Genomic DNA, 13,993 nt, shown 5'->3' on the forward strand with positions numbered 1-13,993 from the left:
TATTCTCCCATGAGAAACAAGGGATTGCTTTGAGAATACTGGCACATAACTTGGGTCCATACCGATGAGCAGTTGCTTATCTGTCCAAGCAGTTAGATGCAGCAGCCAAACGGTGGCCCGCATGCCTTAGAGCCGTCGCAGCAGTCATGCTAAATATCCAAGAAGCATGCAAATTCACCTTAGGCCAGAAAATAACTGTGCTAGTGTCCCATACAGTGTCTGCAGTGCTGGAAATGAAAGGCAGACATTGACTTTCCCCTCAGAGGTTCCTGAAATATCAAGCTGTTGTAGTGGAACAAGATGATGCAGAGATTGTGATAACTAACATTGTCAACCCAGCTTCTTTCCTCAGTGGAAACAAAGGAGAACCGGTACACCACGATTGCCTAGAAACCATTGAAGCCACATACTCCAGCTGTGCAGACCTGAAGGACACCCCTTTGGACTACGCAGAAACCTGGTTCACTGATGGGAGCAGCTACGTCATCAGTGGAAAATGACATGCTGGATATGCAGTTACCACCTGCAGAGAGGTAATAGAATCTGGACCTTCGCCAATAAACACCTCTGCACAAAAAGCAGAACTAATTGCTCTAACTAGAGCCTTAGAAACAGCAAGAGGAAAAAAAATATAAACATCTATACAGACTCAAGATATGCATTCAGGATTGTACATGCACATGGAGCCATTTGAAAAGAAAGAGGACTGTTAAACTCACAAGGAAAAACCATCAAACATGAACAAGAAATAATGCGACTGTTGGAAGCAGTCCAACTACCTGAGAAGGTAGCAATTATGCACATCAAGGCACACTAGAAGGTGAGCTCAGAATTGGAGGAGGAAAATGAGCTGGCGGACAGAAAGGCAAAAGAAGTGGCAAAAGGTGAGATAACAACTGAAGGGACCCTAATTCCTGAAAGGAAGATTTCCCTAAAAGATAAACCAAATTATGATAAGGAAGATCAGAAATTAATTACAGACCAAGGAGGAACCTTCAATGAGGAAGGGTGGGCTAGCACAGCACAGGGAAAAATAATAGTCCCCTCTTCCCTGTTATGATCCCTAATAAGGAGTGAACATCAAAAACACACTGGAGAGTGAATGCCTTGCATAGACATTTAATAAGCAAAATTATGACTAGAAACCTGTATAACTCAATAATACAATCTCTGCCTCCAAACAAATTCCAAAAACAAACCTAGGTCAAAGATAGGCCAAGTTGAGAGGGCCAACAGGCCAGGACAACAATGACAAATTGACTTCACGAAACTGCCAAGAAAAGGGGGGTATAGATATTTGTTGATATTAATGGATACCTTTTCAGGTTGGCCAAAACCCTTTACAACTAAAACTGTAAAAGCTCAAGAAAAAAAAACAAACAACACAAAACCACAATAGATGCTAAAGACATATGCCTCAATACAGAACAAAGCGCCTGTCATTTTGAAGTCCATCCAGACAATACTCATATATATTGACCAAGACTATATTTGTTTCAGATGAAATTATTTATAAAATTATCGGGTGTGACTTTACATACTTAACACCAGTTGTATCCCATCACTAAGAAATAAACAGGGTCTTACAAAAAGTAAGACAAGATACAAGTCATCACAGGTGGGATGTACTTTTTGGGTGGTCACCTACTACAACTGGTGTTCTAAATACGTTTCTTCACCCTATAGTTGTTCTTTTAATATTAGTAAGAATAAATTTTATATTCTCTATTGTACTATTTGTTTGGAATTGAAGAATGTTGCAACGAATAGCAGCTCTAACTTAAAAAATACCTTTTGTAGAAGCTCACTAGAAAAAGAACCTATGTATTAGTAAAAGAATTTACTGACTTTATAGAACAGGGGGACTGATGAAAAGGGTTAACAAATGTACAGGGGGGTTAAGGTTGAGCCACTTGCTTAACAATGCTACTGCTTGCTCGTGCTTATCGTACATGGTATTTGCAATAGACAAGGGGATAGGTCAAACCATTTAATAATGTTACTGCTTGCTCATGCTTATCGTACTTGCAATGTACAAGGGGATAGATCAGGATGCTTGCTTAACAATGTCATTGCTCACTCATGATTATGCTAGGACAAGATATAAGGACATAGTTATTGTCAAGAAGTAGGGACTGTGTCTTGATTCCCATCCTTTGGACGCCTCCATGTATGCTAGAACTAGATATAAGGACATAGCTATTGTTAAGAGGTAGAGACCGTGACTTGATTCCCGTCCTTTGGACGCCTAAGCTGGCTGAAATTGGCTCTGTGCTTTGGACAAAGACCAAGCCTCCAGGGAGCATGCGTAACGACCAGAGGTGAAAAGTTCAGGCTCGAGGAAGACTCATTTACTTCATCACAAGACCCTCGCTCACGACCACTAGGAGGCACCGCACATGCGCAAAGGACTTCTTAGCTCATGATAATACAAGGCTGGAATAGGACATGAATATGTATAGGCGCGCTGTGCAACCTCATGCATATGTATAACTTTAGAAGATAAATGTAAAGGGGAAACAACGCTGAGGTGCGCATGCTTTTGGAGGAGTTATCCCCCATGCGCCTCAGCGCTAAATAAAAAGCATACCTACTTTACAACTTCAACGAGTTGTGGAGTCAATCCGCGCATCACTGCAACAGTTACTTTTCTCCTTCTTAGTCAACCAGGGGTGCCCCAGCTCCCCAGGGCACAGAACGTTTACTAATGAGGGGTGAACTGGCCAAGGTCAGAGACAGAGCAGGTCAAAGCCCCTGTGCCACTCAGTAGCAGGATCGCGCCTGTGAATAGCCACTACAGCACAGCCTGGGCAACGTGGAGAGACATGGATTCCATTTTTTATGAGACAAAAAGCAATAGCGTATTGAAAAATGTGGGATCTGAGCATGACATGAATGGTATGGAATAAGGGGCAGATACTGTCCGGTGTTCAGCTGTAGCAGTCATTTTTCTCCTTCTTAGTAGCGGGTGCAGTGCTGTGTTTTTGACTTTAGATTGAGAACAGTGCTGATAACCCACCGAAGATTTAGTTGCTGCTAAGTAATGTTTACTCCAATCAAGGATTTTTCAGTCTCGTGCTCGGCCAGTGAGGAGGAGCATGGGAAGCTGGGAGGAAGCAGAGTCAGGACACCCGACCCAAACTAGCCAAAGGAGTATTCCATACAACAGCACATCATGCCCAGTATATAAACTGGGGGCAATTACCCAGAAGGCCCAGATCACTGCTCAGGTGGGGCTGGGTATTGGTCAGCAGGTGGTGAGCAACTGTATTGTGCATCAATTGTATTTATTGACTTTTTGTTTGGAGTGCTTTTTTGTTTTTTTTTGTTTTCTATTCTCTCCCCTTGTAACTTCTCTTATCATTATTATTATAGAATCATAGAATAGTTAGGGTTGGAAAGGACCTTAAGATCATAAAGTTCCAACCCCCCTGCTACGGGCAGGGACACCTCACACTAAACCATGCCACCCAAGACTCCATACAACCTGGCCTTGAACACTGACAGGGATGGAGCATTCACAACCTCCCTGGGCAACCCATTCCAGTGCCTCACCACCCTAACAGGAAAGAATTTCTTACTTATATCCAATTTAAACTTCCCCTGTTTAAGTTTTAACCCATTACCCCGTGTCCTATCACTACAGTCCCTAATGAAGAGTCCCTCTCCAGCATCCCTATAGCTCCCCTTCAGGTACTGGAAGGCTGCTATGGGGTCTCCACGCAGCCTTCTCTTCTCCAGGCTGAACAGCCCCAACATTCTCAGCCTATCTTCATACAGGAGGTGCTCCATTCCCCTGATCATCCTCATGGCCCTCCTCTGGACTTGTTCCAACAGTTCCATGTCCTTTTTATGCTGAGGACACCAGAACTGCACACAACACTCCAAGTGAGGTCTCACGAGAGCAGAGTAGAGGGGCAGGATCATCTCCTTCGACCTGCTGGTCATGCTCCTTTTCACAGTATCACAGTATGCTAGAGATTGGAAGGGATCTCGAAAGATCATCTAGTCCAATCCCCCTGCCAGAGCAGGAACACCTAGATAAGGTTACACAGGAATGTGTTCAGGCGGGTTTTGAATGCCTCCAGAGAAGGAGACTCCACAACCTCCCTGGGCAGCCTGTTCCAGTGTTCTGTCACCCTCACTGAGAAGAAGTTTCTTCTCAAGTTTAAGTGGAACCTCTTGTGTTCCAGTTTGTACCCATTACCCCTTGTCCTATCATTGTTTGCCACTGAGTAGAGCCTGGCTCCATCCTCGTGACACTCCCCCTTTATATATTTATATACACTAATAAGGTCACCCCTCAGTCTCCTCTTCTATAGAGACTCAGCTCCCTAAGTCTTTCCTCATAAGGGAGATGCTCCACTCCCTTGATCATCTTAGTTGCCCGCGCTGGACTCTCTCCAGCAGGTCCCTGTCCTTCTTGAACTGAGGGGCCCAGAACTGGACACAATATTCCAGATGCGGTCTCACCAGGGCAGAGTAGAGGGGAAGGAGGACCTCTCTCGACCTACTAACCACCCCCCTTCTAATACACCCCAGGATGCCATTGGCCTTCTTGGCCACAAGGGCACAGTGTTGGCTCATGGTCATCCTGTCCTCCACTAGGACCCCCAGGCCCCTCTCCCCTACACTGCTCTCTAACAGGTCGTTCCCCAACCTATACTGGAACCTGGGGTTGTTCCTGCCCAGATGCAGGACTCTACACTTTCCCTTGTTATATTTCATCAAGTTATACCCTGCCCAACTCTCCAGCCTGTCCAGGTCTCGCTGGATGGCAGCACAGCCTTCTGGCGTGTCAGCCACTCCTCCCAGCTTAGTGTCATCAGCAAACTTGCCGATAGGACACTCAATTCCCTCATCTAAATCGTTGATGAATATATTAAATAATACTGGTCCCAGTACTGACCCTTGAGGCACTCCACTAGTTACAGGCCTCCAACTAGACTCCGCCCCATAGACTACAACTCTCTGGCTTCTCTCCTTCAGCCAGTTCACAGTCCACCTCACTACCTGATCATCCAGACCACACTGCCTCAATTTAGCTGTGAGGATGCTGTGGGAGACTGTGTCAAATGCTTTGCTGAAGTCAAGGTAGACCACATTCACCGCTCTGCCATCATCCATCCACCATGTTATTTCCTCATAAAAGGCTAAGAGATTGGTCAAGCATGATTTCCCCTTGGTGAAGCCATGTTGACTGCCCCTCATAACCCTCTTATCCTTGATATGCCTTAAGATAGCACCAAGGATAAGGTGTTCCATCACTTTCCCAGGGATGGAGGTGAGGCTGACCAGTCTATAGCTACCCGGGTCCTCCTTCTTGCCCTTTTTGAAGACTGGAATGACATTTGCTTTCCTCCAGTCCTCAGGCACCTCTCCCGTTTCCCAAGACTTGGTAAAGATGATGGAGAGTGGTCTACCAATGACTTCCGCCAGGTCCCTCAGCACCCGCGGGTGCATCCCATCTGGACCCATGGATTTATGGATGTCCAGATTGCTCAACCGGTCTCTAACCCATTCCTCATCGACTAAGGCAAACCGCTCCGTTGACCTGACTTCATCTGAGGTCTCAGGGGTACAGGGCTCTTCAGGACTGCCTGAGGCAGAGTAGACAGAGACAAAGAAGGCATTCAGTAACTCTGCCATCTCTGTATCTTCTGTCACCAGGGCACCCATCCCGTTCATCAGTGGGCCTACATTGCCTCTGGTGTTAGTTTTATCTGCCATGTATTTGAAAAAGCTCTTTTTGCTGTCCTTGACCCTTCTCACCAGGTTTAATTCTAAGGAGGCCTTAGTCATCCTAGCTGCCTTCCTACATCCTCTAGCAGCAGCCTTATATTCCTCCCAAGCGGCCAGCCCCTCCTTCCAAGACCTGTAAGCTCTCCTCTTCCACTTGAGCATACCCAGCAATTCCCTATTTAGCCACGCAGGTCTCTTGGCCCTCTTCCTTGACTTCCTATGTGTCGGGATGCTCTGATCTTGAGCTCGGAAAAAGCAATCCTTGAATGCCAACCAACTATCTTGGGCCCCTTTACCTTCAAGCAGCCTTGCCCATGGGATTTCCCCTAGCAATTGCTTGAAAAGGCCAAAGTTTGCCCTGCTAAAGTCCAGGGTTGCAATTCTACTTGCTATTCTACTGGTCCTACCACACAAGATCCTGAATTCCACCATATCGTGGTCGCTGCAACCAAGGCAGCCCTCAACCCTTACTGCTTCGACCAGACCCTCCTTGTTAGTGAGGATGAGATCCAGCAGCACTCCTCTCCTGGTTGGCTCCTCCACCATTTGCATGAGGAAGTTATCATCCATACACTGGAGGAACCTCCTGGACTGTGGAATGCAGCCCAGGATACGGTTGGCTTTCTGGGCTGCAAGCGCACACTGAAGCCGGCTCATGTTCATTTTCTCATCAACCAACACCCCCAAGTCCTTCTCCACAGGGCTGCTCTGAATCTCTTCTTTTCCCAACCTGGAGCTGTGCCTTGATGGTAGCAGTAGTGGTTTTGTGTTATACCTTAGTTACTGGACTGTTCTTATCCCAGCCCATGGGAATTAATTTTTTTTTATTCTCCTCCCCATCCCTCTGGGAATGGGAGAAGGGGGATGGGGGGGGAGTGAGTTAGCAGCTGTGTGGTTCTGAGTTACCGGCTGGGCTTAAAGCACGACAAGCTTTTATCCAACCTCTTCACTACACACTCAACAATTTAAATAACATATGTACTATTCAGACATACAGTCTTCAGTAAATTTCCATATTTTTAAAAAAGCCTTCAGGTTTTATCTACTGCTTTCAGGTAGTCTTAAATCAAGTGACTTCGTTTATCTTTAGACAGAAATTATGATTTATACAAGATGACAAAATCCTTAAAAATGCTGATTTTAATGTAAAACAACAACAAATTGTCTGCAAAAGTGTGCAAAACCAAAAAAAAAACCCTAAAATTAAAAAACACTCTTCATTAAACTGAAAAAGAGCTTTCCTCCTTCCATTTTCCCAGTTTGCTGCCTGCCCGTGTTCTAAATGGCCACCACTTTCATGTGCCATTGAGAGAGTGATTTTCTCATGGTTTTTATGACCAACTAGAGAGGAAGACCAGGAGACAAAACCCTACTCAAACCACCACAGGAGAACACCACACAAGGAGCTTTTTATTCACCTTAATCCAAACACCCAAGATCAGCTTCAGCATGGCTATCCCAAGCACACTAAAACCAGCACAGCACATATCTCTTACTGAGCAAGAAAAAGCAATGTGACCTTAGTGGTAGCTGGTTCTTGGCAAAACTTAATTTTAGTTCAAGTGTTCCTTCTACAACTCTCATGGGAGTGGCATTGTATGGAAACATTTGTATAATTAAAAACAATCCCCCTTTCATCCTTATGAAGTTTACTACTGTCACTACTTCCTCACTCCCTCCCCCTGGAAACCTCTGGTTTTTGCCCCACATTCAAACAACATTACAGTTGTGAAAGGTTGCAAACTGCAGAACTATCCATGGTCTTTTTTTTTTTGTACTCTTCTGCTGCTTAAAGCAGTCACTTAACCTACTGAAGTGATGAAAATGAAGGGCAAGTAGGCAAGAACTATGCAGAACTAGCAGGAACCTGCCCACCTTTTGTCTCAACACCTTGCTTTTGTAATTGCCTTCAGAAAGGAGAGCAGGGCTAGGTCAGAGAAAACCACAGATTAAACAAAACACAGATTCTCTTCCACAACATGTTTTAACAGTATAATTTAACAAATTCTACTCAAAGTTTGTAGTACATTGAGTGCCATCATAACATAAAACTCACTTAACTGAACCAGCTTATTCAGAGTATGAAGGCTCCTGGAACAACATGCTACAACCAATCATTGTCATTCCATGCCAGAACCTCCAATACAAAAGAGTACTTTAGCATACATGCAAGCCTAATGAAACCACTCCTGCTGAATCTAGTTTTCTCAATTAAATATTCCTGAACAAAATCCTCCCCCACAATTGAGGAAAACTAGATGCCTGCAGTAAAAGAATTTATCAACGAAAAGGTGATGGTCTGAAAATAGAGGTCACAAGCTGGAGGATAGCTGCTACTGGGGACCAAGAGGATTCAATTTCAGGCAAAGGAGGGGAGGGGGGAGAAACCAAACAAAAACCAAAAGATACCCCAAACTGCTTTTTCCCCAGAAGTCTCCTAAAAAATTTTTAGAGACAGAACATCACTTCACTGGGATAACCTTAAAAGAAACCCTAAAACAAAACAGCAGGGAGCATGACCTTTTGGTAGGGATCAAACAGAAAAAGTTGCAAGACAGGTCTCTAGAAACATAAGCACAGCAGTAATTTTTAACCTCAACTAAGTCTGGCTACTAGCAGCAAAGTCAGGACTAGACCCAGTATAAAGCTCAAGATGAGAAATTATTACAACCTTTATTGGAGTTAGTCAACAGAAACTGCTATCAACATGCAGCACAATGACAGCTGGGTTAGAGACTGCAGCGTGCTGCCAAAGACATCCTCAGGCACAGCCAGCAGCAGGGCACCTTCATACCTCTGTCCCCACCATGCAAGGCCAGGTCACCGTTTCTGAACATCACATGGAATCAGCCAAAGCCTGATTACACATTTGCAATTGAACTGTATTAAGCCAGAAAGCACACTGAACTGGCACTGTAAGACATGCCTTGTGTGTGGTATCTGGAGTTGATGAGATTTCATAATACCACGTGACTGCAGGTCAAATAATCTTCCAGAGGATGATAAAAATAGGAGCTACAACACAGACACATCAAAATAAATTTTCCTGATCTTTTAAAAAATTGTTCTTCCTAAACTCAAAGACAATAAGACACATCTGATTTAGTCACTCATATGTTCATTACTTTACCTGCCTTCCCCATGACAACTTGTGCCCTGTAAACAGCTGGTCACTGATTTCAAGACTTGCAAGAACCAAAGTTCCTGGTACAACAAAATTTACACATCAAGCTAAGCCATACCTGGGCCACATGGGCAGTTGCTACAAAGATTTAGCAAAGAAAACCACCACAAATGTACTGTACCTTTTAGCACTATTTCTTATACTCCTGAGGTATGAAAACAGGCATCAAGTATAAAAATAGGTACTTGCAAGCCATAGCATACTACAAGTCACAAAAAGCACAATAGCTATGTTTTTCTAGCAAGTTTGCTTAAAATACTATTGAAGAAATCTCCTATGTGTGTGGCACTCAGTAAAAAAGGTAGTCAAAGCATTGGTTTTAGGATTACTCTTAAGATTAAAAACCTATCAGAACTCTTTCTGAAGCAATGTTTCAGACTGTATGAAAACCAAAATGCTGAGAACCAAACTATTTGCAATGTCTTTAACACTAAGGCCAAAATGTAAAATAAAACTAAGTTGTGAAGTCATAGAATCATAGAATAGTTAGGGTTGGAAAGGACCTTAAGATCATCAGGTTCCAACCCCCCTGCCATGGGCAGGGACACCTCACACTAAACCATGTCACACAAGGCTCTGTCCAACCTGGCCTTGAACACTGACAGGGATGGAGCACTCACCGCTTCCTTGCGCAACCCATTCCAGGGCCTCACAACCCTTACAGTAAAGAACTTCTTCCTTATATCCAATCTAAACTTCCCCTGTTTAACTTTTAACCCATTACCCCTTGTCCTATCACTACAGTCCCTAATGAAGAGTCCCTCCCCAGCATCCCTATAGCTCCCCTTCAGGTACTGGAAGGCTGCTATGGGGTCTCCACGCAGCCTTCTCTTCTCCAGGCTGAACAGCCCCAACTTTCTCAGCCTATCTTCATACAGGAGGTGCTCCAGTCCCCTGATCATCCTCATGGCCCTTGTCTGGACTTGTTCCAACAGTTTCATGTCCTTTTTATGTTGAGGACACCAGAACTGCACACAATACTCCAAGTGAGGTCTCACAAGAGCAGAGTAGAGGGGCAGGATCACCTCCTTCGACCTGCTGGTCACCCTCCTTTTGATGCAGCCCAGGATTCGGTTGGCTTCCTGGGCTGCAAGCACACACTGCTGGATCATGTTCATTTTCTCATCAACCAACACCCCCAAGTCCTTCTCCCCAGGGCCGCTCTGAATCTCTTCTCTGCCCAGCCTGTAGCTGTGCCTGGGATTGCTCCGACCCTGGTGTAGGACCTCACATTTGGCATGGTTAAACTTTATAAGGTTGGCATCTGCCCACCTCACAAGCATATCGAGGTCCCTCTGGATGGCATTCCTTCCCTCCAGTGTATCAACCAAACCACACAGCTTGATGTCATCGGCAGACTTGCTGAGGGTGCACTCACTCCCACTGTCCATGTCACCGGTGAAGATTTTGAACAAGACCGGTCCCAACACCGATCCCTGAGGGACACCACTTGTTACTGGTCTCCAGCTGGACATTGAGCCATTGACCACAACTTTTTGTGTGCGGCCATCCAGCCAGTTCTTTATCCACTGAGTGGTCTACCTATCAAATTGAATCGAGTCATGAATATCTCTTTAAAGAGGCCTTCCTATCAATCTATGAAACTAGATCTGGTTTGCAATTCAATATGCTATTAAATATCATTATGTGCATAGATGCGATATGCTAACATTGAAATTGCTTTCAAACACAGACTAGCTCCTCAATAGGCAGTATGTAAAAGCCAGTCTTTTCTACAAAGAATTTGTATGTACTGTGATCAGTTCAGTACTTCAAAATATTTCTCATTTCAGGCTCACTTAAAATTAAACTACACAGAATGTTAAGAAAATGTTAAGATGTTAAGAAATACACTCTAACAAATACTATATCCTTGACTTTTATACACCTTCCATAACTTCTTAGACCAAGTAATAGGCTTGTTGTACCTCCCATAACTAGCCAAGAAAACACATCGCTACTTAGTGTGTATTTCTCATAAAAACTTTACTTTTACATTTCAAGATTTCATCTACAAGTAGAACAGCCGACAAGTGCAGAGTAAAGGTTTAATGAGAGAACTAATCCAAGGGATACTTGTCTACAATGAATTTAGAGTTGATAAAGAGAGGCATCTGCTAACACACTCAGAGGTGAAAGACGCGTGACAATTCAGGACAAGGATCTCAGCAGCACAGATGCCTGGACTTTGATGAGGTGAAACTTAGTTCCATCTCTGATGATACACTCATATATGAGGCTATGCTATTCTGACCTATACAGATGTCCCAGGGTACACCACGACCAAGCAACTATCTACAATGTTCAGACATTCTTTGCTAAGCTTTCAACATGACCAAGACAAAGATGCTGGAGAGGGACTCTTCAATAGGACTGTAGTGATAGGACAAGGTGTAACGAGTTAAAACTTAAGCAGGGGAAGTTTAGATTGGATATAAGGAAGAAGTTCTTTACTGTGAGGGTGGTGAGGCACTGGAATGGGTTGCCCAGGGAAGTTGTGAATGCTCCATCCCTGGCTGTGTTCAAGGCCAGGTTGGACAGAGCCTTGGGTGGCATGGCTTAGCGGGAGGTGTCCCTGCTCATGGCAGGGAGGTTGGAACTAGAACATTTGAAGGCCCTTTCCAACCCTAACTATTCTATGATTCTATGATTCTAAATTCTCTCCAAAAATAAAATAACATCTGTTGCTATAACACAAGTGGTGGGCATAGGTTTCAAGTTAGTTTTTACAAAATAAGTCAGATATGAGATACTGGAATTCATTGATATACTTAAGTATCAAGGTAGGTGCACAGCATGTAGTCACAAAAGGGAAAATAAGATTCACCTGATTTAAGAACTAAGACTACCACCTTGGCCTATTGCATTTAAGATCATTAATGGAATATTATTTTTCCAGTTTAATCCCAGTAATTCTGCTTTCATGCATGAAGCCAGAAGAGATGAAAACACTTATTACAAAATAACATACACAGTGACAGGGTTGTAAACTTTAGTTTATATTTCAGATTATCTTTCCAACTTCCTTTTTCTTCTAAACATACAGAACTGAATGTTGAAGCCTGTATTATTGCCACCTTTCTTCAACTTTTTTTATAAAGTGAATAGATTATTTAGCTTTAGCAAACTTAAAGGAGTTTTAAGTGGAGTTAAAGATCAGAAGTGTTATATTAGTCAAACCTGAGGCTACATGAATCTTCAGTGCGTTTCTCCACTTTACTCTGTTCTCTAACTATAATGAAAAATGCATAATGTAAAATTAAGAGACAATTTATTTACAACTATAACCTAATTACAGCAGGTATAGAAAGTGTGATAGCATCATAAGACATTCTAGACTGTTTAATTCTGCAGTATTACACTGAACAGAATGCATGAATTTTAAAATTCATTTATATCAAAATAATAGCTATACGAGTAAAAATTTGATGAGTATGCCTGCTTTCAAATAATGAAACAATTGTTTAATGTTCTTCCTTAATTCTAATAACCTCAGCATAACTGTAGTTGAAGATCTTTGGTCGTCTAATGTTGGGTCCATTCAAATAGCTACAGTTCATTAACTATTTCCTCCCTGAAAAAAAATCTCAATCATGATCAAACTAAACCTGATGAAAATAACTAAATCCACTAATAACTGATTCCTCAGTGTGTACAAAAGCCAGTATGAAATATTGCCTTCTTAAACAATAAACATTTCACCTTAACTATTACAAGTGAAACTTATCAAAATCCCTTCCCACCTTACTCAGACAACAGACAGATCTGAAAAACTTAACTTCAGTAATTGCCATACATTTGTTAGCATTCACATTACATACACCACTGACTTAAAGAAGTTTCTATAACATCTGTTTCTGCACTCCCCCATGAATACATTCCTCACAACAGTTTGACAGTTACTGCTTTGCAACCAGCTTCTGAAGGAATCATTAAACATCTGTCTGATTAGATAAACTAAAGGTGAGAATCCAATTAATACAATTTCTTGCATGCCCCAGAAAATAAAATCCAAACCCAGCAGTTTAACTGTTTTATGTCTGTCCTGGTTTCAGAAGAAGCAGTCATTTTTCTCCTTCTTAGTAGCTGGTGCAGTGCTGTGGTTTTGACTTTCAGCCTGGGAACACAGAGGTTTTAATTGTTGCTAAGTAATGTTTACCCTGACCAAGGACTTTCTGAGTCTCATGCTCTGCTAGGGAGGAGGGGAAGCTGGGAGGAAGCAGAGAAAGGACACCTGACCCAAACTAACCAAAGGGGTATTCCATACCACAGCACATACAAGTGGTATGCCACGATTGATATTGCCAATGCATTTTTCTCCATTCCTTTGGCAGCAGAGGGCAGGCCACAGTTTGCTTTTACTTGGAGGGGGTCCAGTTCACTTGGAACCGACTGCCCCAGGGGTGGAAACACAGCCCTACCATTTGCCATGGACTGATCCAGACTGCACTGGAACAGGGGCAAGCTCCAGAACACCTGCAATACATTGATGACATTACTGTGTGGGGCGATACAGCGGAAGAAGTCTTTGAGAAAGGGAGGAAAATAATCCAAATCTTGCTGAAAGCCGGTTTTGCCATAAACAGAGTAAGGTCAAGGGACCTGCACAGAAGATTCAATTTTGGGAATAAAATGGCAAGATGGACGTAGACAGATCCCCACAGATGTGATCAACAAGATAACAGCAATGTCTCCACCCACTAATAAGAAAGAAATGCAAGCTTTCTTGGGTGCAGTGGGGTTCTGGAGAAGGCACAACCCAAATTACAGTTCGATTGTAAGCCCTCTCTATCATGTGACCTGAAAGAAGAATGATTTTAAATGGGGCCTTGAGCAACAACAAGCCTTTGAGCAAATTAAACGCGAGATAGTTCATGCAGTAGCCCTTGGACCTGTCCCCACCAGGCCAGATGTAAAAAATGTATTGTACACTGCAGCTGGGGAGAACGGTCCTACCTGGAGCCTCTGGCAGAAAGCTCCAGGGGAGATTCGAGGTCAACCCCTCGGCTTTTGGAGTTGGTGATACAAAGGATCTGAGGCCAGCTATACCCCAACTGAGAAAGAGAT

Source organism: Pezoporus flaviventris, unplaced genomic scaffold (genome assembly GCF_033815535.1).
Source record: "Pezoporus flaviventris isolate CSIRO_AGI_PZ_B2104156 unplaced genomic scaffold, CSIRO_AGI_Pfla_v1 ptg000121l, whole genome shotgun sequence".
Lineage (NCBI taxonomy): Eukaryota > Metazoa > Chordata > Aves > Psittaciformes > Psittacidae > Pezoporus > Pezoporus flaviventris.